Source organism: Pantherophis guttatus, chromosome 6, assembly GCF_059756535.1.
Source record: "Pantherophis guttatus breed Tessera chromosome 6, ASM5975653v1, whole genome shotgun sequence".
Classification (NCBI taxonomy): Eukaryota; Metazoa; Chordata; class Lepidosauria; order Squamata; family Colubridae; genus Pantherophis; species Pantherophis guttatus.
The window spans coordinates 97530664-97544467 of NC_142068.1; the positions used below are offsets into that span (position 1 = coordinate 97530664).

Below are 13804 nucleotides of genomic sequence, written 5' to 3' on the forward strand. Positions count from 1 at the left end.
GTGGGATTAGTTTGGGAGAAATGGGGAAACCCACAGCCAGGATTAGTTGATCAGTCGGATCAAAGGCGGGGAAGGAGATGGGCATATGGCAAACCTCTCAAAAGGAACCCTCCCTAGTTTCTTGGGCTGTATTGGGGGTGGGGGTTTAAGTGAGTGTAGATTGGCAAGATTCTGTGAATACAGCCTTGCTGTAAAAAAGTAGCTCACCTGGGCAAGCTTTTTGTCTGGACTACCTTGCAAGGCTGACAGGAGCTGCTTGGGGGGTGAACAAACTGTGGGTCTGTGCAAGAGGGACTATGCACGATTTCAGGGACACCCCCCACCCCTTCCATCTGCAGAGACCAAGAGGCTGCTTGGATCCCAGAATCCTCACTGCAGGTGCAGCACCTTTGATGATGAAGGTTACCCTCTAGGAACGTAGAGGGAAGGAGGCTGAAAACAGAGAGTCACCTCTTCCATTTCCCCCAGGAAATATATAAGTCCACTCTAGGAATTAAGACACAGGTTAGAAAACTGCTTGCCCATGGGGGGACTGAAATGAAATGGGAAATTACAAGCAAAACCTTTTAATATAGTCATGATTTGTAATCTAAAAACAAATAGGAGGCCATTGGGGGGGAGTGGCAATGGGCCAAAAAGCAGGGGAAATGAATCCAGAATTGGGAGGGTCCCTGATTCCAGCATTGGTTTAATGCTCCCCTTCCAATTTGGAGGAGAGAAGCAACAGGGGATGCCATAGGTCCCCGGCAAGGTAAGCAGGTGGATTGATATGGGGAAAACCTCTTTCTACCCGGTGGGGCCAAAATGCCTTGAGGAGGGAAGGGAGTTGCAGGGCCCCGACTCCCCCTGCTGAAGAAGCAGCCAAAGTCCTCAGAGCGAGGCAGGGACTGAAGGGGATAAAACTTCCATCTCCCTTGTTATGTATGTAGATTTGGGCAGGCAGTTTGAATTAACTGGCCGTCAGCTGATTGGCTGACCACCACAGCTGCAAGGTATATAAAGGGAGCTGTTTCCCCTGGTCAGTCGCTGGGTTCTCACCCTACAATAAAGAGCTGTTGTCACTCACTGCCTGGCTTGCTGAGTCCTCATTCACCCAACTTAACATTAGTGACGAGGATGGGATTTTGAGGCCAGAAGCCACGGAAAGGGCTGAAGCCACGAGCCGACGAGAGAGCTCTGCAACCCCGAATCCAGCCAGGCGAGCGAGCGGAACACTTGGAGAATCTACCAAAGATGTCTGCCTACATACCGCCAGCGCCTTTCAACCCCGCGGAAGAGAAGTGGGGATCCTACATGTCCCGCTTCGAATGCTTCCTGGTGGCCAGCGACCTACAGGGGCTACCCGACGTACGGAAGAAAGCCCTGTTCCTGAGCCATTGTGGACCCAAGGTGTTCGATATGGCTGAGGCCTTGTCGGAACCGAACTCGGTCCACACCATCTCGTGGCAAACGCTTCAGATGCTGCTGAAAGACCACTATGCCCCAATGCCATCGAAGTATGTGCAGCGGTTCGACTTCCAGCAACGGCTGCAACACGAGGAAGAATCAATCAGCGAGTACGTTGCTGCCCTGCGCAAGGCTGCAAACCAGTGCGAGTACCGAGACCTCGATGAGATGCTGCTAGAGCAACTAATCTGCGGAGTGAGAGATATTCGCTTGCAGAGAAGGTTGCTCGCAAAGACAAATCTCACACTACACATCGCACTGGACGAGGCAAGGACTCACGAATCTTCCTCCAAGGCAGCCGAGAGACTACAGGGGTCGACGCAGAGCAGAACGGCACGGAAGTCAGCCCCGGTTCACCAGGAAACCATTGGCATGGGGAGCGAGGGAGAGTCAGATGAGGAGGTCTGCAGGACCGAACAGGACCGGCAGGACCGGCGAGGCCAGCAAGATGCCTGTGCGAGTTGTGAGGGACCCCATCCGCGACAGACCTGCAAGTTCCGAGACGCCATTTGCTGGCAATGTGAGTGGAAGGGGCACATCGCCAGAGTCTGTAGAGCCAAGCAGAACCCCCAGTACAAGGCGTGGAGCAACGCCAGCCAATCAGAGATGGCGCAGCGAATGAGAACCAATCCGAGGGGCGGCTACAGGAAGAGCGCGAAATCTGAGGATCTCAAGGCCTGTACCACCAAATCGGCCGGACCTGCACATCCCCCGGGGAGAAGACCTACACAACGGTCGACATCAAGGGACAGGAGTGCATAATGGAGATTGACACCGGATCTCCAATTACCATCATGTCCTGGGACAAGCGAAAGAAGGCCGTCCCCAGCATCCAGAGACGGCACCAGCGGCTGGGACTGCGCAATTACCAGGGGAACCGCATCCCCGTGGAAGGAATCGGCGAGTTCCAGGTGGAGTACGGGGAATTCCGGGAGAAGCTTCCCCTCACCGTGGTCAGCAGGAAGCTCCCAAGCCTCCTGGGCATGGACTGGTTCAGATCCCTGGGCATGGGATTCACCGGCGTCTGCAACGTGCGAAGCACCCTGAAGGACGACCTGATGCAGGAGTTCCAGGACGTGTTCGACGAGCGACTCGGCAAGTATGTGGGGACCCCTATCTCATTCAACCTCAACCCCAATATTGCCCCCATCCAGCTGAATCCCAGGAGGGTACCCTTCGCCCTAAAGCCCAAGATTGACGTGGAATTGGACAAATTGATAAAACAGGGGGTGTCATGCTTGGTGGGAGACCCCAATTGTGACCCCCGTTAAACCGGACGGGTCTGTGCGCATCTGCGCAGACTAAGTGTACGATCAACAAGGCCCTGCAGCAGAGCGCCTACCCGGTTCCAATCGTACATTACCTTCTCCATTCCCTAGGGCCTGGCAAGATCTTTGCTAAACTCGATCTTGCGCAGGCGTACCAGCAGCTGCCGGTAGATGGTGCTACCACAGAGGCACAAACTATAGTAACACATAGAGGTGCCTTCAAGTGTACCAGACGCCAATTCGGAGTCAGCATAGCTCCAGGACTGTTCCAGAGCACCATGGAGAGACTGTTACAGGGGATCCCTGGGGTGGTCCCGTACTTTGATGACATGCTCATCACCACAGAAGATGAACAGTAACTGGGGGAGAGACTGAGACAAGTCCTAGGGAAGTTCAGAAGTGCAGGACTCAGGGTCAAATGCAACAAGTGCATGATCGCAGTCCCTTCTGTGGAATTCTTGGGGTATCGGGTAGACGGAACCAGCATACACCCCACTGAGAGCAAGATTAGGGCGATCCAAGAGGCCCCCACCCCCAAAGACAAGGCGGAACTACAAGCATTCCTAGGACTATTGAACTTTTACGCAATTTTTCTAAGGGACAAGGCAACAGTAGCAGAGCCCCTGCACAGACTGTTGGCCAAAAAGTCCAAATGGGTTTGGGGGAAGGCTGAAGCTACCGCGTTAGCTGTTGTAAAGAAACTCCTGTCGGCCAAGAGTTTCCTAATTCAGTACAACTCTACGCTTCCCTTAGTGCTAGTCTGTGACGGGTCCCCTTTCGGCGTGGGGGCTGTCCTGAGCCATAGACTACCGAACGGTCTAGAGGCACCCATTGCCTACTACTCCCAGACTCTTTCAAGTGCCAAATGGAACTACAGTCAACTTGACAAAGAGGCCCTGGCAGCTGTCTCAGGAGGCCCTGGCAGCTGTCTCAGGAGTCAAGAAGTTCCACAAATACCTGTTCGGCAGAGACTTCGAACTCATCACAGACCCACTTCTGGGTCTCATCGCAGGGGACCGACCCACCCCGGCAGCCCTATCTCCCAGGATGACACGCTGGGCCATCTTCCTGGCAGCATACTCCTATCGCCTGGTACATCGACCAGGGGTGAGCATGGGCAATGCCAATGCCCTCAGCCATTGCCCGTTACCGGACAGGATAGAGGACCCCACACCCGGAGTTCCAGTCCTGCTGATTGACGTCTTGGACTCGGGGCCCATCACTTCAGCAGAAGTGGCGAGGGCCTCAACCAGAGACCACGTGATTAGGAAAGTCACGAGTTGGGTTACGAGGGGGTGGCCAGAAAAGACTGAGGGCGGGGAATTCAAACACTTCGTTAACAAAAAGGGCGAGCTGACAATGCAAGGGGGTTGTCTTTTGTGGGGCGATCGGGTTATTGTTCCCTTGTGCCTAAGGGAAAAAGTTTTGAATCTATTGCATGAGGGGCATCCCGGGATTTTGAGGATGAAGGGGTTAGCTAGGAGTTACGTATAGTGGCCCCTAATGGATAAAGACATCATTGAGTGGGTGGGGAAGTGCCAACCCTGTCAGGAGTCGAGGCCAGACCCCCCACAAAGCACCGGTTAGGGAATAGGAACGGCCCCAGGGACCCTGGTCTAGGATCCACATAGACTTCGCTTGTCCATTCCATGGGCAGGTATTTATGGTCATCGTGGACGCTTTCTCGAAGTGGTTGGAGATCAGACTCATGAAAACCACTACCACCGACACCGTCATTAGGGAGCTAAGACAGTTGTTCGCCACCCATGGCTTACCGGACACCTTAGTCTCAGATAACGGGCCCCAGTTCACGGCCACACAGTTTGAGGGGTACCTAGCAGAGTTGGGGATCAGACATGTGCTATCCGCCCCATTTCATCCGACTAGCAATGGATTGGTGGAGAGATTTGTGAGAACGGCTAAGGAAGCCATCTCACGCCTAGGTCCCGGGGACTGGCAGGAGAGGATAGATAAATTCTTAATGGCCCAACACGCTACACCATGCACCACCATAGGCAGGAGCCCGGCGGAACTTCTGATGGGGAGAAAGCTCTGAGGAGTCCTAGACAGACTTCAACCCAGTTATTCCCTGACAACTTCAGAGGGGCAGAGAAAAGACTTAGGGAGTTTACAATAGGAACGCCATTATTCGCTAGGAATTATGGGAACGGCCCCCTCTGGGAAACCGGGAAAATCACGGTGGTAACCGGGCCCAAGTCGTATAGAGTAGACATGGGAGATGGGAGGATTTGGCGCCGACACATTGATCAGTTACGGAAGCGTTTGGCTGCTGACACAGAAGACATCTTAGACGAACCGCTCCCTAGCTACCAACAGAACTCTCGACCTAACTCAAACCCGAGTCTAGGGGAGGACTTAGCTGTCGGCCCCGAGATCCAGTGCCGCCCCTTTGCGGAAGATCGACCAGCCGCAGAAGTCGCCGCCCACAATGAATTCTCGGAGGTTCCATTGGCGGAGCAGGGAGAAACAGGGAGTTCCTCCAACCTGCTCGACGCCACACCTCCAACTGAACTGCGCAGGTCAACTAGAGTGCGGACACGCCCTAGTCACCTGAGAGACTATGTATGCTAATGTCCACCCCAAGTCACTTTTGGGAGGGGAGGAGTGTTATGTATGTAGATTTGGGCGGGCAGTTTGAATTAACTGGCCGTCAGCTGATTGGCTGACCACCACAGCTGCAAGGTATATAAAGGGAGCTGTTTCCCCTGGTCAGTCGCTGGGTTCTCACCCTACAATAAAGAGCTGTTGTCACTCACTGCCTGGCTTGCTGAGTCCTCATTCACCCAACTTAACATCCCTCCTGCTGGTTGGGGTGTCCCGGAGGGGGACAAGTTTCATTCTTTAAACGTTTTTCTGCCCAGGCTGGGAAAAGATGCTTGCAGGATTTTTAGCCTCATGTGCCCAAATCCTTGGGCTGTCCTTGGGCAGGGCACAGAATAGCCTGGCAGCAGGCAGGGCAGGGCAGGGAAGAAAGCCTCCTCTGCCCCGGGATTTCTCTTCAGGAGGAGAATCTGGTGGGTTCCGCTGGGCTGGGCTGGGCTGGGCTGGGCTGGGCCGAGGTGGCGCAGTGGTTAGAGTGCAGTACTGCAGCTACTTCAGCTGACTGGTAGTTCAGCAGATCAGCGGATCAAATCTCACCGGCTCAAGGTTGACTCAGCCTTCCATCCTTCCGAGGTGGGTAAAATGAGGACCCCGATTGTTGGGGGCAATATGCTATTTAGTATACTGTCTTTGGTGTAAGCCGCCCAGAGTCCTCGGAGAGTCGGCGGCATAGAAATATGAATAATAAAATAAGCCAGAAGAAGCCTTCCTACCGATGTGATCAAGCCCAATGTTGCCGGGGCTCAGGGAAAGCTTCTTGGTGACCCTTATTCCATTCTCCTAGGATGCTTTCATGGCGTACCTGGTAAATGTGTAAATTAAAAACCCAGAGATAATTTTTGTGCTTTATCTGGATGTTAAGAAGATTTTGCAAATTTATCATCTCTTTCATAGTTAAATAACTTTAACCTGAGCACCGACTTTTTAATATGCAAACAGCTCGATTTTAGCTTGGTTTTGTGGTAGGATATGGGTTGGGCAAATTGTGCAAAGGAATAGGGAAGGAATCTGAAGGGAAGAGGAATTCACTTTGAAGTGAACTTGGTTTGAGAGTTGAGTTGATAAGACACCAGGACTAAATGTGTGTGTGTGTGTGTATGTATGCGCGCACGCACAAATAGACACACAGGGGGAAGACTGTTCAGAGCAGTATCTGCCCGGCTCAGATCGAAGAATCTGTAGCAGTAATGAAAACCAGCGGGAGGCTTCAAACTTACAACACCGCCAGCAAATTTGGCGAATGCATAATGCATAGCGAAAGAGTTACAGACTTTCAATAGTTCCTTTGGGAGTCATTTTTATTCTTTGCTTTTAGGAATGTTGAAAACTTTAAGTGCTGCAACACCTGGAAGATTCAAACTGAACATCCTGTTAAAACCCAAAATTTGGAGGCTGGAGGTGGGAGAGGGAAATTGGAACGGACTGTGTTACATCTGCAGGGGGAGGGAATTAGCTAGTCCTTGGGAAGGGGGGCATTACTGCTATTCTTTACTGTAAGAAGTTAGCACCCACCCCTCTCCTAGAAAAATTAAATATTCTAGGAAATATGAAAAAGGCAGAATATTATATTTCCCTGGATGAGAAAAGGAGAAACATGGTTTAAAGAAAAAGCAGCAGCTCCCTGAAGCTCCCTGCCCCCCCCTTCAGTTCCAGGGTGATGGGATTAAGACACGGCCCTCAGGACATGATAGGATTAGCCCTTTACCCATCTAGCAACAGAACTCACCACATGGCACCTGGGGAGATCACCCAGCAAGGCTCAACCAAGCCTGGGACTCAAGACAACCTACAAAGTTACCCCTCCATGGCCCCATGGGAGTCTGACAACCAATCAGAACACAAGCTCAAATTCAAAGCCCAACAGAGGGTATAAATCTCTCTTTCTCTCTCAACCATGTGCTTTTTTGCCCAGGATCTCAAACCATGTGGTCAGGGGTGAAATTCAAAATTTTCCCTATTGGCTCTGTGGGCGTGGCTTGGTGGGCGTGGCAGGGGAAGGATACTGCAAAATCTCCATTCCCACCCCACTCTGGAGCCAGCCAAAGGTGGTATTTGCTGATTCTCCGAACTACTCAAAATTTCCGCTACTGGTTCTCCAGAACCTGTCAGAACCTGCTGAATTTCACCTCTGCATGTGGTCCTGTCCACCATTAAAAACCATCTTTCCAATCAGCCACCATGTTTCCAGTGTCTTTCTCCCAACCCAGATGGACATTTCTTCCAACTTTATGTATAGACAAATCATGTTATTATTCCTTATGCTCATCAGCACTCCTTCCTTTACAAGCAAAGGAACACAGAGATCTCCTTATTAGAAGAATACAGTATAAATGTTTAAAGCGGGAGAATAAGTGTAGAAGAAACAGAAGATCTGCGATTAACTTTCTATCCTGTTTTAATCTAACAAGCCAGAGGCCTGGATGTTGGCACTGCAGTACTGGGAGGAGAGGGCTAATCCTTCCTTCAGGGCTTTCATCTTTCTGATCCAAGCAGCTTCCCCACCACTGCTCATTAAGCAAAATATCTAAGCACACAAACCTTTTCCTCTACAAAATAATATGATAGACTTGTGCAGGGGAAGAAAATAACTGGTATATGGCAAGCCATTGATGCAGCCGTCTCTCTGTGAACCCTCTCTCCATCACCAGAGTTAGAATAAGTTATTTGTATAGCACTGTTCAGACATTTTTTTTGAAAAAAACCCTAATGATTCTAACACATGTGAATGTACAAATGTACAAATGTTACAAATGGCCACCAGAGGGCAGAGAGGTAACTACAGTAGAATTTCCTGTGTCTACTTGCTGCCCTCTACTGGTCTTCTGGAGTGAAAGATGATGGACTAGAAACCAGGAGACCAGGTTTTAGCCTGCCTTTGGCATGAAGATAGCTGGGTGACTTTGGGCCAGTCACACTCTTGGCCTTTGGAAGATGATGAATAGAGCAAACCAACTTCCCAAAATGCTGCCAAGAAACTTCCGGGCAGGGGTGAAATCTACTTACCTTCCTTACTGGTTCAGAAGTGCATGCGCGGCATCACATGCGTGCGCAGACCGTCTGCACATGTGCAAAACCTTCTGCGCATGCGCAGAGGGTAAAAAACACATTACTTCCTGGTTAAAACCAGGAAGTAATGACACTCGGGCAGGTGGGCGGAGACTCGTGCCACCATTGCTACCGATTCTCCAAACCACCTGACACAATCACTACCGGATCACTCGATCCAGTCCGAACTGGGAGCATTTCATCCCTGCCTCCGGGGGTTTGTCCAGGGAGCCACCAGGAGTCAAGACTAATCTAAAGACAGATACACCAGTGGTGGGATTCAAATTTTTTTACTACTGGTTCTGTGGGCATGGCTTGGTGGGCGTGGCTTGGTGGGCATGGAAGGGGAAGGATACTGTAAAATCTCCATTCCCTCCCCACTCCAGGGGAAGGATACTGCAAAATCCCCATTTCCTCCCGATCAGCTGGGACTCGGGAAGCAGAGAATAGATGGGGACGGGGCCAGTCAGAGATGATATTTACCGATCCTCCGAACTACTCAAAGTTTCCGCTACCGGTTCTCCAGAACTGGTCAGAACCTGCTGAAACCCACCTCTGAGATACACATACAAAAGAGATGGGGGGAATAGCAAGAGGAAAAAAGGGGATTCCGCCCCCATCATAACCAATGATCTTGGGTTCATGTTGAATGGGAGGATCGATGGAAGAGAATTATTTCCTTTCACAGAAAACTGGTGCAAGGTGTTTTAGCCATGAAATATTACTTCAATATTGATTCATTGATTATTTATTTGGTTGTTTATTAAATTTAAAGGCCACCTGGCTGTAGGATGACTCTGAGCATCTTACACTTAAAAAGATAGAAAACTATACAAAAAGAAAAATAATTTATATCTATACACAGCACATTCCATGTATCATAAATGTAACTGACAGAAGCTCCACAGCCCCCTACCCCAAGGCCTCAGAGGATAGCTAAGTTCCTAAAACGGAAGCAAGGTGGATCTCTAGAGGGACGGCATTCAAGAGGGAGGCACAGGTGATTGCCAGAATAGGTAACCCCTTCTGTAAAACTTCTTGGAAATGCAATAGTCAGATTTGATCACTCTTTCTCATTTGGTTGCAATGTTATAAAGCCCAACCATTCTGAAAAATGATTTATTGTAGACTGAATCAAATATTAAAGGTTGAATTTTCTTTCCATCCAGCTGTTTTTCTATTAACTGCCAAATACTGTATTTCCATTAAGCATATCAGGTTGGCTTGGTGTAAAGTAACAGCTGGAAGGACACCTGATGCATTTTATTGGAAAACCTGTATAATTCCCTCTGTAAAAGAAACTAAATTGTGTGAACATCAATCAGTGTAAGAAATAACCTATTATTTCTCTCTTAGGAATGGTCAGAGTCACCTCATCAGTTTTCAAATCCAGAACAGGACGGAAGGAATTACGAAGCAAGAGTGAACATTCAGGTTCCTGATTGAAATTGAAAAACTAACCACACAAAATTCAGAAAATCCTTATCTCTGAAATGCTCCTTTGGTTCTGTGGAAATGCCGTGAAGAATCTACCTTGACCAGCGGTAGGTTTCAGATATTCTTGCCACCAGTTTGCCGTGTGCACACTCGCTTCGCTCACTCGCCTGCTCCTTCCACGCATGCCCCCAGCCTTCCATGCACATGCTTTGCTCGCGCACGCACCTTCCATGCATGCACCCCGCCTCGAAAACGTGGCTAAATAGGACGGCATTACGTCCAGGCCGCCACCCAGCTGCACACCACCTCTGACCTTGACTCTTACGTGGGCTTCTCTCTCCTCTGAGAATGGCTGGATAGTTTTTTGCTTTTCTCATCCCCAAGCAGTGAAAGCCAGTGGGGGCACCTTTCGTGGCAAACTATGCCACTGCCTGTCTTTGGGTGCAGACTAGGTGCAGATGCCGTGAGAGAGGCATTCCTCTGGCACTTCGATGGAACATGTGATGGGCACAGTACCAAAACCCCATAGCTCCGTGCTTAGAAATCCCATCAGCTTCAACAATATTTATTCTCAGAGAGCTAAAAATAGGATTGTGGCTTTGGTTACCCAGCCTGTTATAATAAGTTAAATGTTTGGCTTATGGAAGAGACTTTTATAAAGAATAAAATGTTTTAGGGTGGGTTTTTTTTTAAAGTACACATATTTAAGTTGTTTGGGCAATAAAGAGCTGTTTAATTTAGGAACCACAATAGTTATCTTCAAAGGGACATCTTGATGATAAAATTGTGGCAATACTATGTGATTATTGCTTCCTTATTGTTGAACAATGTGTTAGCATCTGTGAGCAGACGGCCCACTCAACAGGCTGTCTGGGTTTTCTCTGTAGGAAACAGTTCAGCTGAGAAAAATGTTCACCCTGAGGATAGATAATGCCTGGACCAGGGGTGACAAACTCAATTTCATTGAGGGCCGCATTAGGGTTGTGTTTGACCTCGAAGGCCCTCCTGAGTTCCGTTTTCACCGGCAGAGGGTTGCAGGAGGCCATGGCAGACAAAACGGAGCTCGGGAGCCCATTTTCGCTGGCAGAAGCACTGCAGGCTGGTCCTTCACTGTTTCCAGGGCGGCCCTGAAGGCCAGATCTAAGTACCCCCCAAGCCAGATCCAGTCCCCAGGCCTTGAGTTTGCCCCCACCCAGCCTAGATGATCAACACATTTCCCTCAACCATAAAAGAATGATCAAAATTCACTTTGTTTTTGTAATAACAATTTGCAATAACCAAAAAGAAAAAAGAAATTCCAGGCACAGCCTAGACATCAGGCCCCAACATATTGTCCATCTAAGGAACCAGGAAGGTGTTAAAAATCTCTGAACCTCAGCTGATCAACGAGAAGATGCTGTTTGATGAGATTGTGCCAAAGCTCCTTGCTTTGAGAAAAGTGAAGGACACAGCAAAAGGAAGGGAGGGAACAGCTCCTGGAAGTGGCTGTGCTGAGTCATCATTTTGCCCAAGGAGTGGGGAATGGAGCACCAAAACCAGGGTTGAAATCCAGCAGGTTCTGACAGGTTCTGGAGAACCAGTAGTGGAAATTTTGAGCAGTTCAGAAAACCGGCAAATACCAGCTCTGGCTGGCCTCAGAGTCGGGTGGGAATGGAGATTTTGCAATATCCTTCCCCCAGGAGTGGGGAGGGAATGGGGATTTTGCAGTATCCTTTCCCTGGAGTGGGGTGGAAATGGGGATTTTGCAGTATCCTTCCCATGCCACACCCACCAAGCCACACCCACAGAACCAGTAGTAAAGAAAAAAAAATGATTTCACCACTGCCAAGAACGTCTTCCAAAGATGGGACAGTTCACAGACAGTACCGGATTTCTCTGAATGCCAGCCAGCCTTCCAAGAATTCTTTGGCGTTTTTGGACATAGCTTGGTACCATTTCCTTATTTTCAGAGCTGCAGCTGTCAGAAAAAAGCTATCTGAAACGATGGTTTTCCTGCATGCATTTACACTTCAGAAAGAGGACTTGGGAATTCAGATGAAGGCAAAAATATATTCTAAGTGCTCAGTGCTGATGCTGATGCTGAAGGCTTACATAGGTTGCTGATTTCTCACAAGGAGAAATCTCCTGATTTCTCCTTGTGAATTCTCCTTCACAAGGAGAATTTAGCACTGAAAATTTTTGAGAAATGCAGAAGGACTTACAAAACTTGCAAGAATCATTTCAGCTGATTGCATGTAAAGAGCGCAGGTACCCAAATGTGCAGGTAAAGGAATGAGTACCATCCTGCAGTGCCTGCTTATCTTGAAACCATCTGGAGCACAAAAAGCACAGAGGTCACTTCAAAAGCTCCCATTAGTTCCAAGATAATCACAGAAGCTAAACCCTTCCCCTTCCTGTTGGATTCTTAGGCCAATTTTTAAAATTATTTTAGTTCTGCACTTGAAGGTCAAAATCATCACTGGATTCACTGCAGGGCTGCACCCTCACACCTTGACCTGGCAAAGGGGGCCTGGATGACTGAAGTCAGATTTGGTTTGGTCAAAATTTGCCCTGGATTGTTCTGTACCAGAAACAATTCCAACTGACCTTAGTTGCAGTTCAGCAGAGTTTGGCATGCATCCCAAGTTTTCTTAAATTACAGGATGAAAACGATGAAAGATGCAGACCTCTATATAACCAATACTTAACCTGAAAGGTACCATTTCTGAGAGCTGCACTTTGAAGACTTTGTCCCAAAAGGCAATGGAAATAAAAAATAAAGGACTGTCTGCTCCAAAGAACCAAAATGCTGGAAAAAGAATCTCCAGAAGTAACCAGGTAAGAGAAAAAGGGATCAAATCTCAAAGGAATCTGGAGGAAAAATCTTCATTGACAAATGTGTCCAAATGTGTTTCAGAGAATTTTGTTTCTTCTTCAGAGGCAATTCTTCTGGTTAACTAAAAGGAATTTGGGATCGGTGTGAGCTTGCTCTGTCCCCATGCAGGGAGCCACCGTAAAAATCAGGTTGAGAAGGAAATGCTGAGCCATATCTGGAAATGAGAATGGCATTTACTAGACCAGGGGTTTGCAACCTTAAACACTCAAGGAGACATTTGGACCTGTTCCCCACAAAAAAGCCTGGGAGCCACAAAACCCTTCCCATGCCTGACTATTTCTTGAGCGGCCACAAAACTAGTTGAATTAAATGTTCTGTTTTCTTCTGAAACTTTTCTTTTCTTGGATTTATCCATGGTTGGCCTACTGGGGTTGAAAAGCTCAATAAATTGTCTGCCGCCAGGTGTCGCACATTGGCAGTTGTGACACATATTTTGAGTGACAGGGAGCCGCAGAAGAGGGATGAAAGAGCCACATGCGACTCCAGAGCCGCAGGTTGCTGACCCCTGTGCTAGACTAAATATGGTTTGGCTGAATAAAAGCCTTTTGCTGCTGAACACTCCAACCGTGGGCACCTCCAGTAGGTTTGCCTGTGTTTTCTGTTGCCCTCTTGGAGAAGAACAAACTGGGCATTTGATATTATCTTTTCCCAAATCCAACTTTCCCTTCCATTATCCAATGTGGCCTTTTCCAAGCTTTCCCTTCAGGTGTGTTGGGTTGCAGCTCCAGAGGACACCAGGCAGAGAAGAGACATCTTGAACTGGAACAGCTTTGAGGGTCTCAGGCAGAGACCTGGCACATCCCTCATTAGCTGGTCCTCTTGAACTGCAGATGCCATCGCATTTGATTGACAGTCCCTCGGGATGGCCTTAGGTGCTGCAAGGAAAGGTCACAGCAGCTATCCACAGAAGCTCTTAGAGTATTTCGCTTTATTTTGTCGGCATGCAACTTCACACTTCACCTCTCGTGGAGAGGCGGCAGTCTGGTCTAGGGTATTTTAAAATAAAATTTTGGGGTGGAACTGGCAATTAGCTGAATTCAAAGAGAAGAGAATAATAATCACGGAGGATCTTACAGGAATGGCACCTTTTCACTTCTTTTTCAACCCAGCT

At 48.7% G+C, this 13804-nt stretch overlaps 1 pseudogene; it reads left to right on the plus strand.

The window, feature by feature from the left end:
- The first annotated feature begins 1233 nt into the window (after positions 1-1233).
- LOC148113200 (uncharacterized) lies at positions 1234-5306 on the plus strand (annotated as a pseudogene).
- The last annotated feature ends 8498 nt before the right edge of the window (positions 5307-13804 follow it).